Below are 13,688 nucleotides of genomic sequence, written 5' to 3'. Positions count from 1 at the left end.
CGGAAAACTTGGAACTCCGGAAAAGAAAGATGAACAACGTATAACTGAGAAATTGAAATCACTACGAACTCCGAAAGAAGGAATTAATCACTTGGATGAAACAAGAACAAGAATTATGTTATGCGTATCCTTCACCAATATAAATTGATGATAAGCAACGGATTTGGCATACTACTAATTCTCGTAGAAAGGATTAAGATCGATATAGCGCAAACTTGAGAAGGACTTCAACGAACCGCCGGTAGGATTTGGAAAGAATGAATGAATTGATATGATAACCAAGAAAAGAGAACTCTTGAACGAACCACCGTAAGAATTGGAAATGAAAGTAGCAAAGGCACAATTCACCGGGAAGAATTTGAAAACGAATGAAGATACTTGAGGGGATATAGATACAAGTGAACGAATAGATGACGAGCTGATTAGAGAATACTTTAATGATGCACCGGTAAGATTTGGAGAATGAGATCTGAAAGCTGAGAATGAATAATTCTGAGATGATGGCTCCGGAGAATCAAACTGAAAAGACTCCTGAATTTCTCCGGATGAGTGAAAAAAAGTTCTCACAATCGAAAACAATTATGAGAGGATGGCATAAGCTAGAACTATGAATCTTTGGAAGAACGGGTAAGGATTTAAGAGGAACTCTTCTTCGGTCTTCAAAATCCGAGAATGACGATGAGAAATACCACCAAAATTATTGAGACACTCCGGAACAATGGATAATAGAAATGATGAACCAACGATGAAAGAATTTGAAAGATCTTGGAGAAAGACATATTACTGATGAAAATTCATTCTTACGTCAAACTTTGAAAAGAATTTGGGAATAGCTCTGGGAAAATTAGAAGAGTCAGGTAAGATCCTGGGAAAAGACCTGTGGGTTAGGGCCCACTCAAAAGATACATCGTTGATCAATTACTTGAAAGGGAGACTGCACCGGTTGAATTAAATGGCTTGAATGAGATAACAACCTCAAAATAGTTTGAACAGATTAAGAATGGAAGCTTGAATTTTCTGAGATATCTTCAGCGCTCCGAATACAAATGAATGGCGAAAAATGGATGATTAAGAGGTGCACCAGCATGAGAAAACATTTGAAACGAGGAAAGGAATATGATCAACACTGTAAGCTTGAATTGGATCCACCGGAGAAGAAACAACAACGAAGGATGATGAACTTGAAACTGTTGAGCATCTTCATGGGAAATCACCGGATAAGAACATTGACGGAAAAGAAGGGAGAGACTTCCCATCAATAAGATGGATACCCGATTAGAAATATGATTCCTTGAAGAAAGAGGGTGGGAGGGCGGGAAAAACAAAGGCAACTTGGGGCATATGGAACAAACAACGTTGAGAAAACTTATAATTGATCTTCCGGATGGGGAGAATGATGGGATCATCGTGAAGAGAAATGCACCGGTTGGAAATAGAATTAAGATGGCAATCTCGATGATCAAGAAGGATTAGTATCCACATAGGAATATGAGAACACCACTTAGAAAAGGTAGGTAATCAACACCTGACAATGAAGCAACTCAAATACCACAACTTAAAACAAAACAAAGGATTGGCTCGCAGAATAAGCCGGAAACAAACATATGATAGAGATTTCGCCCAAAGTGTTCGTGATGAGGCCCCACGGGCACGACGTACCGCGGACGTCATGAATGACAAACAAGACGTCCCCGAATCGGCATAGCCAAGGATTCTTTAAGACGTCTCGCGACCACTGTAAATCGACCGTGAAAAGCGAACCACTAGACGTTGGACCCCAATCTCAAATCATACATCTGTCGAAAAGATATTCTAGGAGCTACTTGAATTCCCACCAATAAACTCCCGAAACTTTCTGGTTATGCAATCTGGTGTTGGGGATACAGGGGACGCAATATATCTCACCCAAACTAACAATCCCTAGATCCAGCTGTATCCATCCGTCAACACATAACCAAGAAAATTCCGGAAATCGTGTACCTCAACCTTCGAGAAGCATCCGTTATACGAGTTATGGCAATACTCCCGAACTCCCGCCCCAGTACTGGGTGGCGTCGAGGTGATCTCACCAACAACTGCATAAAAGAGATTTTCAATGTCGGCGAAAAAAAACTCAGGTATTCCAGAACTGCAACGATAAAATTGTGACGACAACACCTCGGAGCTCAACTCTCCGGGACACTGCCACAACCCCTAAATGTCAGGAGGCACCAAGAACAATGTTCTCGTCACAAAACCATCGGAACGATTCCAAGATACCCGCGTGATCCTAAGAATTTTTTTAGTGAAATTCGAGGAGAGGAAAGTCAAAACTTCTACGTCAGGAGACCTCACCAGAGCGACGATGGGACTGAGGAGTAAAAAGAATCCTACTCTCCGATATATATAATCCTAAGACTCAAAACATTTTGTTCTAGACTCAACAACGCCAGTGATTCGATCAAGCAGGGGGCTCCTAAGTTGGGGATGGCTCTGATAACCAACTTGTAACGCCCACCATGCGGCTATATCTCTCACGTGTCGAGGCACGACTTAGAGGCATAACCGCATTGTAGGTTTTGTCGCAAGAAGGGTCATCTTCACACAATCCCATGTAATGAACAAGAATGGGATAAAGAGTTGGCTTACAATCGCCACTTCACACAAATAACAAGTTAAACATACATCATCCAGAATACAATCAAGGTCCGTCTACGGAACCAAAATAAAGAAGACAACCCCAAATGCTAGATCCCCAATCGTCCCAACTAGGCTCCACTACTGATCATCAGGAAACGAAACATAGTAACGACCAAGTTTTTCATCAAGCTCTCAGTTGAGCTGGGTAGCATCGCCTGCACTGGTATCATCGGCACCTACAACTGTTTGGAAGTATCTGGTGAGTCACGAGGACTCAGCAATCTCACACCCGCGAGATCAAGACTATTTAAGCTTATGGGTAGGAGAAGGTAGTGAGGTGGAGCAGCAGCAAGCACTAAGCATATATGGTGGCTAACATACGCAAATAAGAGCGAGAAGGGAAGCAACGCAACGGTCGTGAAGCTAGAAGTGATCAAGAAGTGATCCTGAAACTACTTACGCACAACCATAACACAAGAACCATGTTCACTTCCCGGACTCCGCCGAAAAGAGACAATCACGGCTACACACGCGGTTGATGCATTTTAATTTAAGTCACGTGTCAAGTTCTCTACAACCGGACGTTAACAAATTCCCATCTGCCACATAACCGTGGGCATGGCTCTCGAAAGTTTATACCCTGCAGGGGTGTCCCAACTTAGCCCATCACAAGCTCTCACGGTCAACGAAGGATATTCCTTCTCACAGGAAGACCCGATCAGTCTCGGAATCCCGGTTTACAAGACATTTCGACAATGGTAAAACAAGACCAGCAAAGCCGCCCGATGTGCCGACAAATCCCGATAGGAGCTGCACATATCTCGTCCTCAGGGCACACTGGATAAGTCAAGCTACGAGTAAAACCAGTCCTCAAGTTGCCCTAGGTGGCCCCGCAGGTTGCTCGGTTCGGACCAACACTTGAAGGAGCACTGGCCCGGGGGGGGTTAAAATAAAGATGACCCTTGAGTCTGCAGAACCCAAGGGAAAAAGGCTTAGGTGGCAAATGTTAAAACCAAGGTTGGGCCTTGCTGGAAGAGTTTTATTCAATGCGAACTGTCAAGGGGGTCCCATAAATCACCCAACCACGTAAGGAACGCAAAATCAAGGAACATAACATCGGTATGACGGAAACTAGGGCGGCAAGAGTGGAACAAAACACCAGGCATAAGGCCGAGCCTTCCACCCTTTACCAAGTATATAGATGCATTAATTAAATAAGAGATATTGTGATACCCCAACATATCCATGTTCCAACATGGAACAAACTTCATCTGCAACTATCAACGCTATAAGAGGGGCTGAGCAAAAGCGGTGACATAGCCAAACAACGGTTTGCTAGGAAAGGTGGGTTAGAGGCTTGACATGGCAATATGGGAGGCATGATATAGCAAGTGGTAGGTAGCGCGGCATAGCAATAGAGCGAAACAACTAGCAAGCAAAGATATAAGTGATTTCGAGGGTATGGTCATCTTGCCTGAGATCCCGGAAGGAAGAAGAACGAGTCCATGAAGAAGACAAACGGACGTAGTCGAACGAATCCTCACAACTCCGGAACGAAACTGAAGCTAACGAGAGAAGCAACCCAGAAAGAAACAAACAACATAGTAAACAACCACCACATACACATGGCATGATGCACAAACAAGTATGATGCATGTCCGGTTTAAATATGCATAGCGTGGCAAAGTGAACAAACAATACTACAAATTAAGTGGAGCTCAATATGCAACGAGTTGCATATTAACAAAACACCACATTGACATATTTAGTTTAATCTCGTTTAAGCTACCAAACAATATTAAATGTTGTTAAACATGGCAAGAGGTGAAACGTAAGTAAACTAACTATTTAGGCAAGTTAAATGAGGCCAAAACAACAAACAACAATTCCGGAAAAAACCCCATATGCATATTATGAATTTGGTACTGTTCTGCCTATTACATAATTTTAGAGTCGTTCAACAGTAAAACAAAGTGCACCAAGTTTATCTATGCATTTTTCCACCCCATTTACATATAAAGTTTATTTAAAATGGAGCTACGGTTATTTAGTTATGAAATAAATCATTTTAGCATGGCATTTAAGCAAATTAATGCAAACAGCAAGTTAAACATTTTTAACATGGATGAAAGTTGCTTATTATGAAACTAGATGAAATTCTAGACATTTTACATATATACTTTTTTTAATTCTAATGCATGGTTGTTGAGTTATTAAATGCATGAACAAGAGGGTTTTTCTGTAAAACAGCGTTCTCTGGATAATTAGGAAATTCGCTGATAGGAAAAAAAACAGAAGCGGGCTGAATCTGGAGGGCTGGGGGAGATGCTCACATCGGGCCCTTGAGGCCTTTGAACCGCGGAGGCTGGCAGGCTTGGTGCGGGAGCTGGCGAAGGAAAAGCGCTGCTGGGCCTTCGCGCCATCGTGGCCCACGCGCGGGACGACGGAGTCAACGGGCAGGGCCGAGCGTTCTCCTGCTCGATTCTGAAGAACAGGAAGAGCAGCAGGTGCTAGCGATGCGGAAGACGACGCAAGGAGGCGTTCGAAGCAAAGGAGGCAGGGCGAGGGCGCACGGGAACCGGCCGGATCCGAGGCCACGACGGCGAAGCAGAGGAGATCGGGGCCGGACGCGAACTTGACGGCGGCTGGGTAAAACGGCGACGAGGTGGGGTCCTGGTTCAGAGAGAGAGAGATGTGAGAGGAGGGACTAGAAAGCAGGGGAGGGGAAGGAAGGAGCGACGTGGGGCTCATCTGTTGGTCGGCTGGACGGCGAGGCAAGGAGAGGCAGCACGGGCGCTGGAGGCGTGGACGAATGACGGCGCGGGGAAGGGGCTTCTGACGCGGGATTCGGCGAGGAGGCTTCGGAGATGGCCGGATCCGGGCTAGCTCGGGTCGGGGAGGCGAGGTAGCAGGCCGACAGCGGGGTGGCTGCCTACCTGGAGAGAGAGAGAGAGAGGGCAGCTTGAGAGAGAGAAACAGAAGCAGGAGGGAAAGGGAGCAGGGCTCTCGGGGCACTCATCTGCTGGTGGTACTCTTCGGCGGAGGGAGCTTCGGAGGTCGGCCGGTGCGAGGGAGACGAGGTGAGGAGGAGGCACTCGGGACAGGAGCTGGCTGCGGGAGGAGCGAGAGACGTCGGATCCGAGGCCGGGGCCGGAGGAACTTGATCCCGGCGATGACGGAGCTTCCGCGAGCGGTCATGGCATATCCCACTTGTTCCCTGTGAAGAGACAAAGAGGGTGAGGCAAGAGAGATGAGAGATTTCGAGAGAGCGGCACGGGGAGGAAGGGAGTAGGGCATGGCCTGGTGGCGCTGGTTGCCGGCGGCGGTGGCGCGAGGGGACGAGGCCGAGCGCTCCTGCTCGGGGCCTCGAGGAGCTACACGATCCATTCGGGATCGAGGGAAGAAGTGGCTTGAGCTGGTTGGTGGGCTGGATCGGGAGGGGATCCCGAGGAAGACGGGACTGGAGGAGTCGCGGCGGCGCGATGGGATCGATGGGACAAGGCTCCTAGGATCTAGGGTTAGGCAATATATATAGCAAGGATTTTTGGTCAGGGGCTAATCGGACCTTCCAATTAAAATCAAACGGTCGAGATAAATAGGTTGGGGAGTCCAATGAAGAGAACAAAGATATTTGAGGGATATTTGGGGATGATCTGAATCAAACGATGATGACTGAGCGGGTCAGGTCCGGGGCAGGTTTGGGACCTACACGCGAGGGGGTCTGAGAGAGGTTAGGTGGTTTGACAAAAGGGAATTGAAAAACACGGTTGTTCTTGGAACGGTCAACGAACGCAATGGAGAGAAGCGAGGAGCGGCAACTACGAGCGGATGCAAGTTTTAAGAAAAACATGCGGATGCAATGCGCACGATGCTATGAGATGAGATGCATGACATGAACAAAATGCAAAACGAAAGACAAAACCCAACCATGAAGGAAATAACATATCACATAGCCGGAAATGGCAAGAGTTGGAGTTACAGATATGGAAAGTTACATCCGGGGTGTTACAGGATGCCACGTGTCGGTCACCCTTGACGAAAGCACTTCTATGACGCGTGATTTATCGTCATGGAAGTAGACACTTCCGTGATGATAATTTTGGTAATGTCATGGAACACTTCTACGACAGCACAGGTATGACTATCTTGATTCTGTCATAAAATCGTCATGGATGTACATGCATGACAAAAAACGCGACCTACTGTGACAAACACGTATCATCACGGAAGTGTATTTTTTTTGTAGTGAGGGCAGCCGCATCCCTTCCCCTGGCGCAGCCCTCCCCCTCTCCAACACCTCCTCCTCCTCCGTAGTGCTTGGCGAAGCCCTGCCGGAGAACCACGAGCTCCATCACCACCACGCCGTTGTGTTGCCGGAGTTATCCCTCAACTTCTCCTCTCCCCTTCTTGGATCAAGAAGGAGGAGACGTCCCCGGCCTGTACGTGTGTTGAATGCAGAGGCGCCGTCCGTTCGGCGCTTGATCGGATCTTCCGCGATTTGAATCGCCGCGAGTACGACTCCATCAACCGCGTTCTTGTAATGGTTACGCTTAGCAATCTTCAAGGGTATGAAGATGCACTCCCTCTCTCTCATTGCTAGTATCTCCTAGATTGATCTTGGTGACACGTAGGAAAATTTTGAATTATTACTACGTTCCCCAACAGTGGCATCATGAGCTAGGTCTATGCGTAGATTCTATGCACGAGTAGAACACAAAGTAGTTGTGGGCGATGATTTGTTCAATTTTCTTACCGTTACTACTCTTATCTTGATTCGGCGACATTGTGGGATGAAGCGGCCCGGACCGACCTTACACGTATGCTTACGTGAGACTGGTTCCACCGACCGACATGCACTTGATGCATAAGGTGGCTAGCGGGTGTCTGTCTCTCCCACTTTAGTCGGATCGGATTCGATGAAAATGGTCCTTATGAAGGATAAATAGCAATTGGCATATCACCGTTGTGGATTTTGCGTAGGTAAGAAACGTTCTTGCTAGAAACCCATAGCAGCCACGTAAAACATGCAACAACAATTAGAGGACGTCTAACTTGTTTTTGCAGGGTATGCTATGTGATGTGATATGACCAAAAGGATGTGATGAATGATATATGTGATGTATGAGATTGATCTTGTTCTTATAATAGGAATCACGACTTGCATGTCGATGAGTATGACAACCGGCAGGAGCCATAGGAGTTGTCTTAATTTATTGTATGATCGGTGTGTCATTGAAAACGCCATGTAATTACTTTACCTTATTGCTAACCGTTAGCCATAGTAGTAGAAGTAATAGTTGGTGAGACAACTTCATGAAGACACGACGATGGAGATCATGATGATGGAGATCATGGTGTCATGCTAGTGACGAAGGTGATCATGCCGCGCCTCGAAGATGGAGATCAAAAGGCGCAAGATGATATTGGCCATATCATGTCACTTTATGATTTGCATGTGATGTTTGTCCTGTTTTCATCTTATTTGCTTAGAACAACGATAGCATAAATAAGATGATCCCTCACTAAAATTTCAAGAAAAGTGTTCCCCCTAACTGTGCACCGTTGCGAAGGTTCATTGTTTTGAAGCACCACATGATGATCGGGTGTGATAGATTCTAACGTTCGCATACAACGGGTGTAAGCCAGATTTACACATGCAAAACACTTAGGTTGACTTGACGAGCCTAGCATGTACAGACATGGCCTCGGAACACGAGAGACCGAAAGGTCGAACATGAGTCGTATAGTAGATACGATCAAACATGGATATGTTCACCGTTGATGACTAGTCCGTCTCACGTGATGATTGGACACGGCCTAGTCAATTCGGATCATGTATCACTTAGATGACTAGAGGGATGTCTGTCTGAGTGGGAGTTCATTAAATAATTTGATTAGATGAACTTAACTATCATGAACTTAGTCTAAAATATCTTTACAATATGTCTTGTAGATCAAATGGCCCACGCTAATGTTGCCCTCAACTTCAACGCGTTCCTAAAGAAAACCAAGCTGAAAGACGATGGTAGCAACTATACAGACTGGGTCCATAACTTGAGGATCATCCTCATAGCTGCCAAGAAAGCATATGTCCTTGAAGCACCGCTAGGTGAAGCACCCATTTTCCCAGCAACTCAAGATGTTAGGAATGCCTGGCAGTCGCGTAGTGATGATTACTCCTTGGTTCAGTGCGGCATGCTTTACAGCTTAGAACCGGGGCTCCAAAAGCGTTTTGAGCAGCACGGAGCATATGAGATGTTCCAAGAGCTGAAAATGGTTTTCCAAGCTCATGCCCGGGTCGAGAGATACGAAGTCTCCGACAAATTCTACAGTTGTAAGATGGAGGAAAACAGTTCTGTCAGCGAGCATATACTCAAGATGTCTGGGTTGCACAACCGCTTGTCTCAGCTGGGAGTTAATCTTGTAGATGACTCGGTCATTGACAGAATCCTCGAGTCGCTTCCACCTAGCTACAAGAGCTTCGTGATGAACTACAATATGCAAGGGATGGAAAAGACCATTCCTGAGTTATTTTCAATGCTGAAATCAATGGAGGTGGAGATCAAAAAGGAACATCAAGTGTTGACGGTGAATAAGACCACTAGTTTCAAGAAAGGCAAGGGTAAGAAGAACTTCAAGAAGGACGGCAAGGGGTTTGCGGCGCCCGGTAAATCAGTTGCCGGGAAGAAGCCAAAGAATGGACCCAAGCCCGAAACTCAGTGCTTTTATTGCAAGGGAAATGGTCATTGGAAGCGGAACTGCTCCAAGTACTTAGCGGATAAGAAGGTCGGCAACGCCAAAGGTATATGTGATATACATGTTATTGATGTGTACCTTACCAGCGCTCGTAGTAGCTCCTGGGTATTTGATACTGGTGCGGTTGCTCATATTTGTAACTCAAAATAGGAGCTGCGGAATAAGCGGAGACTGGCAAAAGAGGAGGTGACGATGCGCGTCGGGAATGGTTCCAAGGTCGATGTGATCGCCGTCGGCACGCTACCTCTACATTTACCTACGGGAATAGTTTTAAACCTCAATAATTGTTATTTAGTGCCAGCTTTGAGCATGAACATTGTATCTGGATCTCATTTAATGCGAGATGGCCACTCATTTAAATCCGAGAATAATGGTTGTTCTATTTATATGAGAGATATGTTTTATGGTCATGCCCCGCTGGTCAATGATTTATTTTTATTGAATCTCGAACGTGATGTTACACATATTCATAGTGTGAATGCCAAAAGATGTAAGGTTGATAATGATAGTCCCACATACTTGTGGCACTGCCGTCTTGGTCACATTGGTGTCAAACGCATGAAGAAACTCCATGCATATAGAATTTTGGAGTCTCTTGATTATGAATCATTTGACACATGCGAACCATGCCTCATGGGCAAAATGACCAAGACTCCGTTCTCCGGAACAATGGAGCGAGCAACCAACTTATTGGAAATCATACATACTGATGTGTGCGGTCCAATGAGCGTTGAGGCTCGTGGTGGTTATCGTTATGTTCTCACCCTCACTGATGACTTAAGTAGATATGGGTATGTCTACTTAATGAAACACAAGTCTGAGACCTTTGAAAAGTTCAAAGAATTTTAGAGTGAGGTTGAGAATCAACGTGACAGGAAAATAAAGTTCTTATGATCAGATCATGGAGGGGAATATTTGATGGCGCACACTTAAGGAAATGTGGAATTGTTTCACAACTCACGCCGCCTGGAACACCTTAGCGTAATGGTGTGTCCGAACATCGTAATCGCACTCTATTGGATATGGTGCGATCTATGATATCTCTTACCGATCTACCGCTATCATTTTGGGGTTATGCTTTAGAGACTGCCGCATTCACTTTAAATAGGGCTCCGTCGAAATCCATTGAGACGACACCGTATGAATTATGGTTTGGGAAGAAACCTAAGCTGTCGTTTCTGAAAGTTTGGGGATGCGAAGCTTATGTCAAGAAACTTCAACCTGAAAAGCTCGAACCCAAGTCGGAAAAATGCGTGTTCATAGGATACCCTAAGGAAACTATTGGGTATATCTTCTACCTCAGATCCGAAGGCAAGATCTTTGTTGCCAAGAATGGATCCTTTCTAGAGAAAGAGTTTCTCTTGAAAGAAGTAAGTGGGAGGAAAGTAGAACTTGATGAGGTACTACCTCTTGAACCGGAAAGTAGCACAGCTCAGGAAGATGTTTCTGTGGTGCCTGCACCGACTAGAGAGGAAGTTAATGATGATGATCATAAAACTTTGGATCAAGGTGCTACTGAACTTCGTAGGTCCACAAGGACACGTTCCGCACCAGAGTGGTACGTCAACCCTTTCCTGGAAATCATGTTGTTTGACAACAGTGAACCTTCGAACTATGAAGAAGAGATGGCGGGCCCGGATTCCAACAAATGGCTTGAAGCCATGAAATCCGAGATATGATCCATGTGTGAAAACAAAGTATGGACTTTGACAGACTTGCCCGATGATCGGCAAGCCATAGAGAATAAATGGATCTTCGAGAAGAAGACTGACGTGGATGGTAATGTGACCATCTATAAGGCTCAGCTTGTCGCTAAGGGTTATCGACAAGTTCAAGGGGTTGACTACGATGAGACCTTCTCACCCGTAGTGAAGCTGAAGTCCGTCCGAATCATGTTTGCATTTGCCGCATTCTACGATTATGAGATATGGCAAATGGACGTCAAAACGGCATTCCTTAATGGTTTCCTTAAGGAAAAAATTTATATGATGCAGACGGAAGGTTTTGTCGATCCTAAGAATGTTGACAAGGTATGCAAGCTTCAACGCTCCATCTATGGGCTGGTGCAAGCATCTCGGAGTTGGAACATTCGCTTTGATGAAATGATCAAACCGTTTGGGTTTATGCAGACTTATGAAGAAGCCTGTGTTTACAAGAAAGTGAGTGGGAGCTCTGTAGCATTTCTCATATTATATGTGGATGATATACTATTGATGGGAAATGATATAGAACTTTTGGAAAGCATAAAGGCCTACTTGAATAAGTGTTTTTCAATGAAGGACCTTGGAGAAGCTGCTTACATATTAGGCATCAAGATCTATAGACATAGATCGAGACGCCTCATTGGTCTTTCGCAAAGCACATACCTTGACAAGATATTGAAGAAGTTCAATATGGATCAGTCCAAGAAGGGGTTCTTGCCTGTATTGCAAGGTGTGAAATTGAGCGCGGCTCAATGCCCGACCTCGGCAGAAGATAGAGAAAAGATGAGTGTCATCCCCTATGCCTCAGCCATAGGGTCTATTATGTATGCCATGTTGTGTACCAGACCTGATGTGAACCTTGCCGTAAGTTTGGTAGGGAGGTACCAAAGTAATCCTGGTATGGAACACTGGACAACGGTCAAGAATATCCTAAAGTACCTGAAAAGGACTAAGGATATGTTTCTCGTTTATGGAGGTGACGAAGAGCTCGTCGTAAAGGGTTACGTCAATGCTAGCTTCGACACAGATCTGGATGACTCCAAGTCACAAACCGGATACGTGTACCTTTTGAATGGTGGGGCAGTCAGCTGGTGCAGTTGCAAGCAAAGCGTCGTGGCAGGATCTACATGTGAAGCGGAGTACATAGCAGCCTCGAAGGCAGCACATGAAGCAGTCTGGATGAAGGAGTTCATCACCGACCTAGGAGTTATTCCCAATGCGTCGGGCCCGATGACTCTCTTCTGTGACAACACTAGAGCTATTACCCTTGCCAAGGAACCCGGGTTTCAGAAGAAGACCAGGCATATCAAGCGTCGCTTAAACTCCATTCGTGAATATATTCAAGATGGAGACATAGATATTTGTAAAGTGCATACGGATCTGAATGTCGCAGATCCATTGACTAAACCTCTTCCACGAGGAAAACATGATCAACACCAGAATTCTATGGGTGTTCGATTCATCACAATGTAACTAGATTATTGACTCTAGTGCAAGTGGGAGACTGTTGGAAATATGCCCTAGACGCAATAATAAAGTGGTTATTATTATATTTCCTTGTTCATGATAATTGTCTATTGTTCATGCTATAATTGTATTAACCGGAAACCGTAATACTTGTGTGAATACATAGAATGTAATATGTCCCTAGTAAGCCTCTAGTTGACTAGCTCGTTGATCAATAGATGGTCATGGTTTCCTGACCATGGACATTGGATGTCGTTGATAATGGGATCACATCATTAGGAGAATGATGTGATGGACAAGACCCAATCCTAAGCATAACACAAGATCGTGTAGTTCGTTTTGCTAGAGCCTTTCTTATGTCAAGTATCGTTTCCTTAGACCATGAGATTGTGCAACTCCCGGATACCGTAGGAATGCTTTGGGTGTACCAAACGTCACAACGTAACTGGGTGGCTATAAAGGTACACTACAGGTATCTCCGAAAGTGTCTGTTGGGTTGGCACGAATCGAGACTGGGATTTGTCACTCCATATGACGGAGAGGTATCTCTGGGCCCACTCGGCAATGCATCATCATAATGAGCTCAATGTGACTAATGAGTTAGCCACGGGATCATGCGTTGCGGAACGAGTAAAGAGACTTGCCGGTAACGAGATTGAACGAGGTATGGGGATACCGACGATCGAATCTCGGGCAAGTAACATACCGATGGACAAAGGGAATTGTATACGGGATTGATTGAATCCTTGGCATCGTGGTTCATCCGATGAGATCATCGTGGAACATGTGGGAGCCAACATGGGTATCCAGATCTCGTTATTGGTTATTGCCTGGAGAGATGTCTCGATCATGTCTGCATGGTTCCCGAACACGTAGGGTCTACACACTTAAGGTTCGGTGACGCTAGAGTTGTTATGGGAAATAGTATGTGGTTACTGAAGGTTGTTCGGAGTCCCAGATGAGATCCCGGATGTCACGAGGAGTTTCAGAATGGTCCGGAGATGAAGATTTATATATGGGAAGTCCTTATTCGGTCACCAGAAGTGTTCGGGGGGTTACCGGTATTGTACCGGGACCACCGAAGGGGTTCCGGGGGTCCACCGGGAGGGTCCACCTGCCCCGGAGGGCCCTATAGGCTGAATA

The sequence above is a fragment of the Aegilops tauschii genome, chromosome 4 (assembly GCF_002575655.3).
Source record: "Aegilops tauschii subsp. strangulata cultivar AL8/78 chromosome 4, Aet v6.0, whole genome shotgun sequence".
Classification (NCBI taxonomy): Eukaryota; Viridiplantae; Streptophyta; class Magnoliopsida; order Poales; family Poaceae; genus Aegilops; species Aegilops tauschii.
Note: the sequence above shows the minus strand (reverse complement) of the source record.